Source organism: Musa acuminata, chromosome BXJ3-4 (genome assembly GCF_036884655.1).
Source record: "Musa acuminata AAA Group cultivar baxijiao chromosome BXJ3-4, Cavendish_Baxijiao_AAA, whole genome shotgun sequence".
NCBI classification, from domain to species: Eukaryota; Viridiplantae; Streptophyta; class Magnoliopsida; order Zingiberales; family Musaceae; genus Musa; species Musa acuminata.
This window is the reverse complement of record NC_088352.1, coordinates 3,075,286-3,091,247: the sequence shown is the minus strand read 5'-3', so window position 1 is coordinate 3,091,247 and position 15,962 is coordinate 3,075,286. Positions and strand designations below refer to the sequence as shown.

At 35.1% G+C, this 15,962-nt stretch overlaps 1 long non-coding RNA gene across 1 annotated transcript; it reads right to left on the bottom strand.

The window, feature by feature from the left end:
• Positions 1-7,481: 7,481 nt before the first annotated feature.
• Positions 7,482-9,900, bottom strand: LOC108952637 (uncharacterized). The gene is made up of 3 exons (XR_001977689.2): positions 9,880-9,900; positions 7,848-7,966; positions 7,482-7,765 (listed from the first exon to the last, which is right to left on the bottom strand). It is a non-coding gene; the product is annotated as an uncharacterized LOC108952637 (long non-coding RNA).
• Between the last annotated feature and the right edge of the window lie 6,062 nt (positions 9,901-15,962).

The following is a 15,962-nucleotide window of genomic DNA, read 5'->3' as shown; positions in this document are numbered from 1 at the left end:
GACTCTATCGAGGAACTCCTTGTATTTGGAATCAAAAGCATGCACTCAACTGTTCCATATATGTATGATCTGATGCGCTCAACTCATTTAGCAGAATCATTTTTATTTTCCTAGGAGAACATCCTTTGTGAATTGATAACACATCAGGAAACATTTATTAGAATCACCGAACATGAAACACTACAATCGATACACTCTTTTAGAGAGATAGAAGCAACATCAACACGACGGTGTAGTCTTCAACAAAGCATGAAATATTGGTGCAGTACATGATCGATGGGCAGCAGCATGGCTTCAGGGATTGTTGAAGGGAGGGTCAGGGTGATGGTTGGCGTCTGGCGCCGGCGGTGTAAAAGGAGACACCCTTGCAAGGCCGTAGATGACACCTTCGGGTTGCACCGTAGCCCCATCTCGACCTGAACACATGAGCAACATCAACATTTTGAGCAGGACTTCCATCGAATACGTGGAGGATATCGCCATGAATATGATGGACCATGATACGCGATGCATGTTGCAGATTGAGAAAGATACCAACCTTTCTCTCGCACGCCATGGGTGGGCGTCTCCCGGGAGGTCGTGGTGGTCATGGAAGCGAAGAGAAGCCCGAGGACAAGAAATAAGATGGTGGGAGAAGAAAGCTTCATGCTTGAGAACCTGTGGAACCGCGCTTAATTTGTGTGCTTTGGTGATGGAAACGCTTTGGCCCTTTTTCTGGTGGTGTGGTTTCCGTGATGCGCTAGGAAATGAAATGGTAAGAATAAATACTACTTTTCCTGCCCAATTAAAGAAGAAGAATTCTTCACCTTCTTCTATTAGCTTTTAAGATGTGCTTTGGTGTCTAATGGTGAATTTTAACTTTATTCTGTTTACACTTTTTCTAATTTAGGAAGTTATACGTTATGATTGTGTGATATGTTAGACAGCTCGAAATTAATCAGATATCGATTTTTGAACTGATAGAGAACTCTAATGTCAAGAATGAAGTGGTTCGATAAAGTCTCCAGCAAAGACTTAAAGATTATTCTGATGCTTAAATCGATAGATAAATCTAAAATTTTAAAAAGTAAAACGATTATTGTATGTTGAAATTAGCTCGAGAAAGACACCTAATAAGTTTAAAACGAGGGATGACCATCAAAACTAAATGAATAAAGCAAGACGATAGTTTAAAACGTGAAATAGTATAATAAGTTGATTATTATGTGTACGTGGAAAAAAATTATGTAATCTTAATTATTAAATGTTAGTCAAGGTGCTTGTAAATTATATAAAAAAATTGTTGGCAAGTCTCATTACCTTAGAATAATATATTCTTATAAAAGGTAATAGTATTAAGGACAATATCCTCTAATTGAGGAGATTTCTGAGTCTTTATTTGATTCTAAATATAAAAAACCCTTATATGAACGTTTGGAAAAGGCTTATAACATACTTTCTTGTATTGTTATGGTTTGTTTTATTAATGTGGAACCTTGATTTTTATGAAAAAAAATAGTGAATGGACTAGATAAGGAGATCTTTTATCCTTACCTTAGTATTCTGATTATTAAATTATGATATAAAATAAAATTTTTAAAAGTTTATGAGAATACGAGGATCAGTGGTTGTTTGATGCTGAATCTCATGACACACTTTTGAAAGTCTTTTAAATATATTAGAATCTTGGATTTTGATGATGAAATCAATTAATGAATTTACGATATAATCTATGTTTTAAGTGACACAAGACTATCTTCGATCAGAAAACATAAATCGATTAAAGTAGGAAGAATTTATCGTTGCGTCGGAGTGAACATGTCAGAAGATTAGACATCGATCGGAGGATCGATCGATGTGTCAACAAAAGGACTTCATGTTGTGAGTTCGGGCATTGGGCCGAAGGATCGGACATTGCGGCAAGGAGATCGGAAGTTGCGGGGGTCAACATGCCAATTGGATAATACGTCGAAGGATCGGATAAAGCATCGGATGAACCAATGACATGTCGAATAATATAGGATTCATGCTTGTAATCAATTATGTCTAAATCAAGTTAGTTTAGAGTCTAATTGAGTCAGTTTTGGGGTGTAACCATACCAACTCAATTGGGGCTCATTGGGCTTGAGTTGAGATTGTTTTGGGCCAAAGTCGAAGGCTCATTCGGTCATCCAAGATTATGTGAAACTACCTCTGAGCTAGAAAAGTTAAGAGCGCACTTTTTCTAGTTGTCGGGCGGTAGTATCGCCAAACTAGGCGATGGTACCGCCCAAACACAATCTCTCAGACTATATCAGGCAGTGGTATAATCAGACTGAGCGGTGGTACTATATAGTGTCAGTGCTGCAGGCAGTGGTACTGTCAGGACTCGAAAAACCCAAGATAAGATATTTTTTAGCTTCATTTTTTAAGTCATTTAGGGTCTATAAATACTCCAACTATTCTTTCTTGGAGTAGTAACGAATTTAAGTAGAAAAGATGGAAAAATATACTTGAGAAAAAAATTGTTTTAATCTATCTAAAGTTAGTGAGTATCTTCCTCCTAGAGTTAGAAGGTTTCTAAGGGAGGAGTGAGGTCTAAAAGAGAAAGGTGTAGAAGTTCTCTCATGAGCATGTGAAAAGGAAAAGGAATTGTAAGGGTAATTGATCTTTGCTAAAAGTATTTTTTAGCATTTAAATATTACTGCATATAGGTTAAAGTTTTCACCAAAAATATGAATACATTTTCACTTGAAAAAAATAATTGTAAATTAATTATTACTTATTTTTAATTTCATTTGTTGCATTGGTCCACTCTGATACTAATTATCATAACCCAATTTGATAAGATAATTAACTAATTAAGCTATTTGGCCAAAATGCTTGGGTCTACGCTTTTTATCCACTTTTATCATGGGAGTAAACCAAGGTGTTACATGAGGAAATATATTCAACAATCCAATACTAGATAAAAGTTTGCATCACTGTCCATCAAATTTTGGATCTATGAGATCTTCTACTTGCCATTATTCACCTTCTTCTGTGAGCTTTTAGGATGTCCCTTGGTGTCTAATGGGGAAATTTGATTGTATCTCTAATTAAGGAAATTTGGAATTGTTATGATATATTATAATTGTCTGATATGGATGTTTGAACCTATAGCAAACCAAAGGGTTAATATAAAATTGGTTCAACAAGTTCTCCAACAAAACTAAATTAAAATCTCTGAAATGTATGTCAATAGAATGAGTGTGTATGTTAAAACTACATTGAGAATGACACTTCAAACTTTTAAAGTGGGTTTTTTTGTAATAATTTAAAATGTGGGAAGGTTCGATGAACCGCTAGACATTATGATTATCATCATTGTGACTTACGTTAATAAGATAGAGAATACAATCCGGATATTGGACTGGATACTCGAGATGGTACCATGATGATCGATTAACGTATTATACTAACAAAGTATCTAACATGACACGACATGATACTAGATCATCAATATATTAGACAACCTTATCAGATCGAGGAAGAAATATAACTTTCTTAATTTTACAACAAATTTCAAGCCTTTTTTGGCCGATTAATATTAAATAGTGGATCACCATCAAAACTAAGTAAATAAATGAAGGTTATCGTAATGTGAAAATATTATAATAAGTTGATTATTATGTGTAGGAGAAAATATTTTATGCAATATCACTTATAAAATGTTAGTCAATGTGCTTGTAAATTACATAAAAACATTATTGCCTAGTCTCATTGCCTTAGAATAATATATTCTTATAGAAGGTATAACTCATAAAATTTCTCAGTACTCGAACTTCTCATACCTTCACTCTTACTATTCCTTACAACCATAGTATTTATTTATAATGGAATCAATTTCATGGGAAAGGTTTGTCTTTTTGGGCTTTTATGATTTTCTTTTTTCAAAATTCTCTTGATAAGATACTAAAAGAATTTCTCGGATTAGATAGATGCATAGTATGTATCAGTCTACATGGCATATCTTTGCCAAAAAGGTTCCAACACAAACTACCTTACCAACCTTGGTGAAGTTTCAGGTATTTTTACAAATAATGACATGTAAAAAAATTAATTTTTATACCATTATAATATTTTAAATAAGGTTATGGTGTTTTGATGGAGGTACCAAAAAATATTTTCATACGATTCAAAAATAATATAAGTTGTATTGCAATAAACTAGTTCACTTTATCTTATCATGGGCATTTTGGAAACACATGGAATGATGAGGCATTGATGGGGAAAAATAAAATTGAGGGTACCAATCTAGAAAAAGTATCTTTTTTTTTCTCAAAAAATTGTCTCAAAACATACTTTATAAAAAAAATATGATAATTAAATATATTCAGCACCCACTTTTATGTTAGGATTAAGTCGGTACTAAAATGGATAAATTAGTACTTTTGATAAAAACATCGGTTTTAGAAAATATTTGTTCGATGAAAATAATAATGAAAGCATGATTGACTTAGAGTAAATGAACTAAGTAATTAACTTAGAATGTAATAGCAATGAATTATAGAAAAAAAGTGCAAACCGGATTTATAGTGATTCAATCGTCGTGACCTACGTCCACTCTCGATTTCTCCTCTGTTGAGGCCACCGACGTTCACTAACGGTCTTCTTTCAACGGGCGAAGATCAACTACCCTCTTATAACTTTTTCTCCTTTTCATAGGTTTAGAAGATAACCTTTACAAGCCTCACACCTCTCGTATACTAAACCTAAAACTTAAAGAGGAGATGATACTTAGTACTTTTCAACTAAGAATAACAACACATTTTTGCTCTATTTCTTTACTTATCCATGCAGGAATAGCTGGGGTATTTATAGACCATAAATGACTTTAAAAATAGAACAAAAAAAGATCTCATCCTAGGTTTCTTAGGTCCTAACGGTACCACCATCATTACTGGGTGGTACCACCTCCTGATAGATTGACAACTAGTAGTACCACCGCTTGTCAGTTTGATGATACCATCGTTTGGCATAGTCTTGAAAACTGTTTGGGCAATACCACCGTCGAGATAACTTGGGAGGCCGAGTCCTAGGCGATGCCATCGCCTAGGCCTACTAAGGGTTGCTGCATGGGCCTCACTTGGCCCAAAATAGCCCCAACTTAGGCCCAATGGGTAGTTAGAATTGTTTCATCTCAATACCGACTCAATTAGACATAAACTAACTCGATCTAGACACAATTGATTACAAACACGAATCCTATATAGTCCGACATGTTATTTGTTCATCTGATGCTTCATTCGATCCTTCGGTGCATCGTCCTCTCCTTCAGTGTATTATCCAATCGATATATTAGCTCCTACAACTTCCAATCTCCTTGACGTAATGTTCGATCCTTCGGTCCGATGTCCGAACCTATGGCACGAAATCCTTCTACTGGTACATCGACCAATCATTCAACTCGACGTCCAATCTCCTGATATGTTTCACTCCGATCCAACATTTGATTCTTCCTGCATCAATCAATTTATCTTTCCTTGATCGAGGTTAGTCCTACATCAATCAAAATACTGATTAGATCATAACTTTATTAATTGGTTTCGTCATCAAAATCTAACAAGTGGTAAATAAATAAGAAAACGAAAGAATAAAAAATATATACCTATTTATTATTTTACAAATTTTTTAATAATAAAAAATGATAAAAATATCAAGGTATAATAAAGACTATCAACGAGTGTTTGGTATAAATGGACTGAGGTGATAGGCAAAAGATACAATTTATTTCGAAGACATATAGACAATTCTGACGAATGCTAGGTTTTAAATTTGAAGGGAGAAGATAATTGAATTAGAAGATCATGTTGTTCATGTTTCATCAAGCTTTTTTTTTTTTTTTAATTTTACGTATATATAAATATATAATGTTTTATTGAAAATTATATTGCATGCAGTGCAATCTGGTATTACTAAAACGTACATAAATTGATAGCTTTTGATAGCCTTTGCTTTCAAGCGACTGTATCGAGGAACTCCTTGTATTTGGAATTAGATGCGTGCACTCAACTGTTCCATATATGTATGATCTGATGCACTCGACTCATTTAGCAGAATCATTTTTATTTTCCTAGAGGAACATCCTTTGAGAAATGATAACACATCAAGAAACGTTTATTAGGATCACCGAACATGAAACACTACAATCGATACACCCTTTTGGAGAGAGAGAGAAGCAACATCAACACGACGGTGTAGTCTTCAACAAAGCATGAAATATATTGGTGCAGTACATGATCGATGGGCAGCAGCATGGCTTCAGGGATTGTTGAAGGGAGGGTCAGGGTGATGGTTGGCTTTTGGCGCCGGTGGTGTAAAAGTAGAAGCCCTTGCAAGGCCGAAGACGACGCCTTGGGATTGCACCGTAGCCCCATCTCTGCCTGAACACATGAACAACATCAACATTTTGAGCAGGACTTCCATCGAATACGTGGAGTATCGATATCCCCATGCATATAATGAACCATGATGAGCGATGCATGTTGCAGATTGAGAAAGAGACCAACCTTTCTCTCGCACGCCATGGGTGGGCGTCTCCCGGGAGCTCGTGGTGGCCATGGAAGCGAAGAGAAGCCCGAGAACAAGAAAGATGATGGTGGGAGAAGAAAGCTTCATGCTTGAGAAACTGGAAACGCTATGGTTTCGGTGATGCCCCAGGATTTGACATGTTACGAATATATACATACTACTTTCGCTAACGTTGCTTGCCCAATTAAAGAAGAATTCACCTACCTCTGTTATAATATTTTAAATAGGGTTATGGTGTTTTGATAGAGGTACCAAAAAAATACTGTAATACTATTCATAAATAATATAAACTGGTTCACTTGATGAACTGATCAAATAGAAAGGCACAAGTTTTTTGGTCTGTTGGGCATATTTTGGAAACACAGAGAATGATGGGGCATTGATTAATATTTTATATAAAATAAATGATAGTTAAACATAATTCAGCACCCTCTTTAAACATTGAATTACATGTATTTGTGAAACAATTATTGACTTTTTATATTCCATACATGTGTACTAAGAACAAGAGAAAAAATATTTAAGAAAACAAGTGGCATACAAAAGCGAAAAAGGAAGAATAAACAATATATATATATATATATATATATATATACTTATTTATTATTTACTACATGTTTAATAATAAATAATATGATAAAATATCTACATATAATATAGGCTATCAACGAGTGCCTCGTATCGATAGACAACGACCATTGAGACATTCAACAACTCTGGTGAATGCTAGGTTTTAATTTGAAATTAAAAGATCATGTTCTTCATGTTTCATCAAGCAATCTGTATATATATATGATAGCCTTAGCTTTCAAGCGACTCTATCGAGGAACTCCTTGTATTTGGAATGAAATGCACGCACTCAACTGTTCCATATATGTATGATCTGATGCACTCGACTCATTTAGCAGAATCATTTTTATTTTCCTAGAGGAACATCCTTTGAGAAATGATAACACATCAAGAAACATTTATTAGGATCACCGAACATGAAACACTACAATCGATACACCCTTTTGGAGAAAGAGAGAAGCAACATCGACACGACGGTGTAGTCTTCAACAAAGCATGAAATATATTGGTGCAGTACATGATCGATGGGCAGCAGCACGGCTTCAGGGATTGTTGAAGGGAGGGTCAGGGGGATGGTTGGCCTCTGGCGCCGGCGGTGTCAAAGGAGACACCCTTGCAAGGCCGTAGATGACGCCTTCGGGTTGCACCATAGCCCTATCTCTACCTGAACACATGAACAACATCAACATTTTGAGGAGGACTTCCATGATAAGCAATGCATGTTACGTATTGCGAAAGAGACCAACCTTTCTCTAGCACGCCATGGGCAGGCGTCTCCCGGGAGCTCGTGGTGGCCATGGAAGCGAAGAGAAGCCCGAGGACAAGAAAGATAATGGTGGAAGAAGAAAGCTTCATTCTGGAGAACCTGTGGAACCGAGCTTAGTTTGTGCGCTTTGGTGATGGAAACGCCCAGCAAATGAAATGGAAAGATTAAATACTGCTTCTGCTAACGTTACTTGCCCAATTAAAGAAGAATCTACCTTCTTATTTTAGCTTTTAAGAAGTTGTGCCTTGGTGTCTGATCTAATGGTGAATTTTAACTTTTATTTTGTTTATGTTTTTCTAAATTAAGGAAGTTCGGAATTGTTACGATAGATTATAATTATGTGATGCGGTAGAAGACAGTTCAAAATTAATCCGAGTTCAATATTTGAACCTACAAAAAGAAAAAACTCTAGTGTCAAGATTGAAGTGGCTCGACAAAAACTACATAATAAAAAAAAATATATAATGTTTAAATCAATAGATAAATTAATGTGCTATTGTTATCCTTAATGTGACTTGCATTAATGAGGTGAAGTGCAGGAGCATGTGTTGGATTGGGAACCCATCTAGTTGTTGTTGATGTTCGTAAGACATGATGGTCGATTGACATGTTAGATCAATGAAACATTCGACGTGACTTAAATGTGGTATTAGATTATCCATGTGATAGATACTCCAATACAAAATAAAATAAAATAAAATAAAATAATTAAGAAAGGAATATATTTTTCTTCTTTTTTTAAATTTAAAATTTTTTAAGCTTGTTAATATTAAATGGTGGATCATAATGAAAAATTTTATACAATGTTACTTATAAAATATTAGTCAATGTGCTTATAAATTACATAAAAACATCGTCCCCTAATCTCATTTCCTTAGAAGAATATATTCTTATAAAAGGTATTTTATGAAGGACAGTATCATGCTCCAACTTCTCATCCCTTCACTCTTCTATTCCTTACCACTATAGTATTTATAATCAAAATCTACTTCAATGGTAAAGATGTCTTTTTGGACTTTTTGATGTATTTTCTCCTTCAAAATACTCTTGAAAGGATAATAAAATAATTTCTCAGGTTAGATCGATGAATAAGATATATCAGACTACATGATAAATTTTTGCAAAACCAGTCTATAAGAGACATAAAATTCAATACAAACTACTTTATCAACATTTGTAATGTTTCAAACAGGTATTCTTATAAACAATGGCATGTAAAACATTAATTTTTTGATGGAGATACCAAAAAATACTATAATATTATTAAAAAATAATACAACTAGTATTGCAGTGAACTGATTCAATAAAAAACACAAGTTTTTTTGGTCAGTCTTACCATCGGCATTTTGGAAGCGAATGATGGGCATTGATGGGGAAAAATAAAAATGAGAATACCAATCCAAAAAAAAAGAACAATGAGGTTTTTTTTTCTCAAAATTTGTTTTAAAAAACATATATATTTACTATTTTATAAAAATATATGACAATTAAACATATTCAGCACCCTCTTTAAACATTGAATTAAACATATTTGTGCAACAATTTACATTTATATTTGTGGATCTAGAACAAGAGAGAAAATTTAAGAATAACAAGTGTTTCAGAAATAAGAAAAAGGAAGAATAAAAAAATATACTTACTTATTATTTACTAAATATTTAATTATAAAAAATATGACAAAATGTCTAGGAATAATATAGGCTATCAATGAGTGCTTGGCATGGATGGGAAAGGACTATTGAGGTTGCACCCGAAAGATGTTATTTTATAGGACGCAAGCAACTCTAGCGAATACTAGGTTTTTAATTTCAAAAAAGAAGACAATTTGAATTAAAGATCATGTTGTTCATGTTTCATCAGTATTTATTATTACTATTATAATATATATATATATATGTATATATATATATGTATATATATGTGTGTATATATATTATTTATTTATTTATATATGATGTAAAATAAAAATAAAATTAAAAAAATATTACTAAAAAGGATTCTAGTAAACTAACCTTATAAGGGAGGACGAGGAGAAGACATGAATCATAGACTTAGATGGGCCCTTATTTATACTAGTTTTAGACCTTAAAAATTAGTTAACTAGCAATGTGGGATAAAAGAAATACAAAATTAATAAATGGATAGGATCTTTAAAAATTATTATTTTTTGCTTGTTCCACATTAATCCCCTCCTCTTGAGAAAAACTCATTCTCGAGTTTATGTCTAGATACATTGAATTCTCATTTGAAAAATAGTCATACAAGTCTATAATATTTAAGGTCTTTGAGATCCTCCAATTATTTGGTAAATCAATCACATAGGTATTATTATCGATTTTATTTAAGACCCTACAGAGGCCATATATTTTTAGCTTTAATTTGTTGTAAGTGCTTATAAGAAATCTTTCACTATCATTTGGTAATTTTTTATTGGGTGATCTATATGAATTCTTCCAATATCGATTTTAATTCATTTAGAATCTTTACTTTGGATGACTTTTCTCCTTTCACAATTAGATTATAGCATACTCTTATTTTTTTATCGTTAGAAATAAATTCTTGCTCAAAGTTGGAAATGGATAAGAAAGACTTCCTCTCAAGTTTTTGGATTCATCTCCCTTTTTATTAGTCGATAGAATGATAATCTTCTTTCGTCCAAGATGGGTTTTATTTATATCATACTTTTATGACTTTCTAAGTAGCACGCATGCATCCATATCAACTATCTCACAGATAACTTTCTTATTATAATTTTTTCCAATTGAGAGAAGAACTCTATAGATCTAGCTACAATGGCAATTGACCTTTCTTTAATTCACTACGGTGTTGGATAAGCTTTCATATGCAATTTTATATGTTTTGCCAGTGCTTTGGATACAATATTAGCATAGCTTCTATTGTCTATAATCAATGCACAGACTTTGCTATTAATATTACATCAAGAATAAAAAATTTTCTTACACTAAGATGAATTTTCTTACCTTGGGTGAGTAATAATCTTTTTACAATATAAGAACACTTCCTATATTATTTTAGTATTGTTAATGTCATCAATTGCATCATTTTAGGCATCTCTGTTTTTTTCAAGTCATATTTATGATCTATAACATCAACATTTTGAGGACTTCCATCGAATGTGTTGTTAGAGCTAGCCCTAGGAAATTTACCATAAGGTAATTTTGGTAACCCAACAAGACAATAAAACGGAAAGAATAAAAGCGAGACAAAAACACCAGAATACCAGATATACGTGGTTCGGTCAATTGACTTTGACCTACATCCACGGATGAAAGAGAAACAAATTACTACTGCAAAAGAGGGATAATTACAAATGCCTTAGGAAGATGTTCCTAGGCCATAAAACACCCGAAAATACTAAACAAGAAAAACCAAACTATAAGTCCAAACTATTTAAATGAGTATGGACTTAAACCAAAGCAAACACTTAGGTTTTTCTTGTGGTGCCACTTGTGGTGTATGTGGTACATCTGACTTCAAAGCCCAGACCCTTATTTATAGTTCCAAGACGAGACAACAAGTCTGATTTTCTCGATGTGGGACTATGGGACTTGCCAAACTAACAAATCTCCACCTTGGCATGTTCCAACAAAACTTGCTCCACCTTCTTCATAAAAGCCCTAACGGGCAATCACCAACAATAAACACCAACCAAGTCTAAGCATTGCTTGAACTTGTAAACCGGAAGAGACTTCGTAAGCATATTAGCTGGATTGTCCTTCGTATGAATTTTCTAAACAATGACCTTTCCCTCAACAATGGTATCCCATTTGCATCCAACAATTTTCTTACTCGAAGGCGGCTTCACAAGATCCCAAGTTCTATTCTGATGGAGAGATTCACTTTCCTCATTCATCGCAATCAACCACTTAGCGGAATTATCACAAGAAACTGCATCTAAGTAGGAAGTAGGCTCACCAACTTCACTTGTCTCTTCTGCAACAGACAAAGCATATGCAACCAAATTTGTATATCTTTGTGGTGGTCGAATATTTCTCCGTGGTCTATCCTTAGCTATGGAATATTGCTCTTCCTCTGGATCATCTGCGTCAGTAGACTCGGGACCACCTACTGGCATTCTTTGAGTAGAAGAGTTCGACTTAAAAGAATTAGAACTCACAATCTCAAGCTCCACCTGCTTCTGACCAAACTTCCTCCGGAGTTTTAAAGTTAAGTGCTGCAGAAGGAGCGCGGTTGACAACGTAACAGGCCATATTAATCGCCTCTGCTCAAAAGTCCTTTGTCAACCCTGCATTTGAGATCATACACCTCGCTCTCTCCAAGAGTGTTCTGTTCATACGTTCGGCCACACCATTTTGCTGAGGCGTCATCCTAACAGTGCGATGCCGAACGATTCCTTCATTTTTGTAGAATTCTTCAAAATCACCTTCACAAAATTTCATGCCATTATCTGTTTGAAGCCACTTAATCTGTTTACCTGTTTGCTTCTCAATCAAAGCCTTCCATTGTTTAAATGTTAGAAAAACATCATTTTTATGCTTCAGAAAATAAACCTAAACTTTCCTGGAATAATCGTCAATGAAAGTCAACATATACCTGGCACCACTCTTAGATTGAACATGAGCTGGACCCCAAAGGTCTGAATGAATATAGTCAAGAGTACCTTTCGTTTTGTGAACTGCCGGAGAAGTGAAGCTGACTCTTTTCTACTTTCCAAAAATGCAGTGTTCACAAAAATCAAGTGGCCCAATACTCTGTCCGTAAAGTAGACCCATTTTGCTCAATATGCTCAAACCTTTTTCGCTCATATGACCCAAACGCATATGTCATAATTTGGTGATGTCAGAATCAGACAATGATGATGACAAAACTGTAACCGAACCTGTGACAGTAGTTCCCTACAGAATATACAAACTACCAGACCTACAAGCTTTCATAACAATAAGGGCACTTCTAGAAACTTTCATAACTCCACCTTCAGTTGTGTATTTACACCTAAGGGCCTCTAGGGTACCTAAAGAGATGAGATTCTTTTTTAAATCAGGAACATGTCTAACATTAGTGAGCGTCCTCACAATACCATCATGCATTTTAATTCGGATTGTACCTCTACCAACAACATCACATGAAGTATTATTGCTCATCAAAACAATTCCACCATTACAAGATTCATATGTGGAAAACAAATCCCTATTGGGACACATATGATAAGAACAATCTGAATCTAAAATCCATTCATTTTTAGACATCATCCTGTCATCAATAGCAGAGAAAATATTTCCAACATTCTCATCAGTTGCTACACTAACTTCAGCAAATTCAATAGTTTTTTCAACAAATTTTTCCTTTTGCTTTAATTTATTTTTCAATTTAAAGCAATCAGATTTAATGTGTCCCATTTTATGACAATATTTGATGTCTGGATTTAGATCTAGATTTAGATCTAGATTTAGATCTACTACTATCAAATTTTCTTTTATCCATTCTCCCCCTGACAACCAGACCCTCAACCTGATTCTCTCTATTTTCCCCAGTGATATTCCTGTCTATCTGCTCCTTAGATTTCAGTGCATATTTAATTTTTTGATACAAAACTGTTTCTTTTCCATAAATCAAAGTATCACGGAAATGCTTAAAAGATTTGGGAACAGAACACAAGAGTAATAAAGCCTTATCCTCATCATCAATTTTTGCATCTATATTCTCCAAATCCATAACCAAAGAATCAAACTTATCAAGATGCGAGAGTATAGATGTACCTTCAATCATCCGAAGCATATACAGACTCTGTTTCAAGTAGAGACGATTCTCCACTGTCCTCTTCATGTACAAGGCTTTAAGCTTGTCCCACATGCTCTTAGCCGTAGTCTCCATAGCTACCTCCCGTAAAACCTCGTCAGAGAGATTTAGAATGATGCTTGATCGGGCCTTCTTATCCATACCCGCAAGCTCTTCTTTTGACATATCATCTGGAATGCTCTCGGCTCCCTGTAGTACCAAATCAACTCCGTCTTGAACTAGAATGGCCTCCATCTTGAGTTGCCACAAGCCGAAGTTGACATTTCTGTCGAAGACAAGAACACCAGATATACGTGGTTCGGTCAATTGATTTTGACCTACATCCACGGACGAAAGAGGAACAAATTACTACTGCAAAAGAGGGACAATTACAAATGCCTTAGGAAGATGTTCCTAAGTCATAAAACACCCGAAAATACTAAACAAGAAAAATCAAACTATAAGTTAAATGAGTATGGACTTAAACCAAAACAAACACTTAGGTTTTTCTTGTGGTGCCACTAGTGATGTATGTGGTGCATCTGACTTCAAAGTCTAAGTCCTTATTTATAGTTCCAAGACGAGACAATAAGTCTGATTTTCCCGATGTTGGACTATGAGACTTGCCAAACTAACGAAGGATATCACCATGCATATGCATATAATGAGTAATGCATGTTGTAGAAAAATACCAACCTTTCTCTTGCACGCCATGGGCGAGCGTCTCGTGGGAGCTCCCGGTGGTCATGGAACCGAAGAGAGGCCCAAGGACAAGAAAGATGATGGTGGGAGAGCAAAGCTTCATGATTCAGAACTTGTGGAACCGAGCTTAATTTGTGTGCTTTTGGTGATCCAAATGCATTGACCCTTTTATGGTGTAGTTTCCGTGATGCCATTAGAAATGAAATGTTAAGAATAAATACTACTTCTATTAACCATGCTTACCCAATTAATAAAAAAGAATTCACCTTCTTCTGTTAGCTTTTAAGATGTGCCTTGGTATCTTATGGTGTTAGTTTCTTTGTGATCCCAATTATCTTGCTCATTTCAACCACGACGATGCTATAAGTATCTCATCTCTGTGTAAGTTCTTATCACTTGGGTACCACACGTATTAGGTAATTTCAACTAAGAATGTGACAAAGTGATATTAGAGTAAGTTAAACAATTACTAGAATCACTGAACGTAAAACATTACAATCAATACACCCTTTTATGTGTAAACCTGAAAGACTTTAGAGAGAGAGAGAGAGAGAGAGAGAGAGAGAGAGAGAGAGAGAGAGAGACAGAAGAAGCATTAGGAGAACGGTGTAGTCTTCAACAAGGCTTGACTGATTGGTGAAGAACAGGATCGATGGGCAGCATAGCATGGCTTCAGGGATTATTGAAGGGAGGGTCAGGGTGATGATTGGCCTTTGGTGCTGGCGGTGCAAAAGTAGACACCCTTGCAAGGCCGAAGACACCACCTTCGTGTTGCACCGTAGCCCCATCTCTACCTGAACACATGAACAACATCAACGTTTTGAGGAGAACGGACTTCCATCAAATACGTGGAGGATATAGCCATATGCATGTAAAGAACCATAATGAGTAATGCATGTTGCAGATTGAGAAAGAGACCAACCTCTCTCTCCTACGCCTTCGGCGGGTGTCTCCCGGGGGCTCGTGGTGGTCATGGAAGCGAAGAGAAGTCCGAAGACAAGAAAGATGATGGTGGGAGAAGATAGCTTCATCATGCTTGAGAACCTGTAGAACCGAGCCTTAATACGTGCGCTTTGGTCCTTCTTTGGTGGTGTAGTTTCCGTGATGCCATAGGAAATGAAATGGTAAGAATAAATACTGCTTCCGCTAACGTTGCTTACCCAAGTAAAGAAGAATTCACCTTCTTCTGTTAGCTTTCAAGATGTGCCCTCCTGTCTTACAGTGAATCTTAACTATATTCTATTTAAGCTTTCCTTAATTTAGGCTGTTTAGAATTGTTAGCATAGATTGATTACAATATGTGATCTGATAGATGGTTCTGAATTAATCCAAGGTTAAAGTAGGTGATATGTTTGACCTTTTGTTTTGACAAGGTCTCCGATAAGAACTACATCGGAGACGATAAAGATCTCTTAAATGCTTAAGTCAATAGATAAATCAAAAAGTAGAACGAGTATCATATGTTGAAACAGAGTTTGAGAAAGGTACCTAAAACTTTTATTGATAAAGATCTCTTCAACTTCTACTGTTGCAATAGTTATTTGATTAAATAGCAAACACTGTGCATTTATCATACAAACAGACCAAAGGTGTATTGCTTCCTCACAAATTGATTACAGCAATCATATGAAGTTAG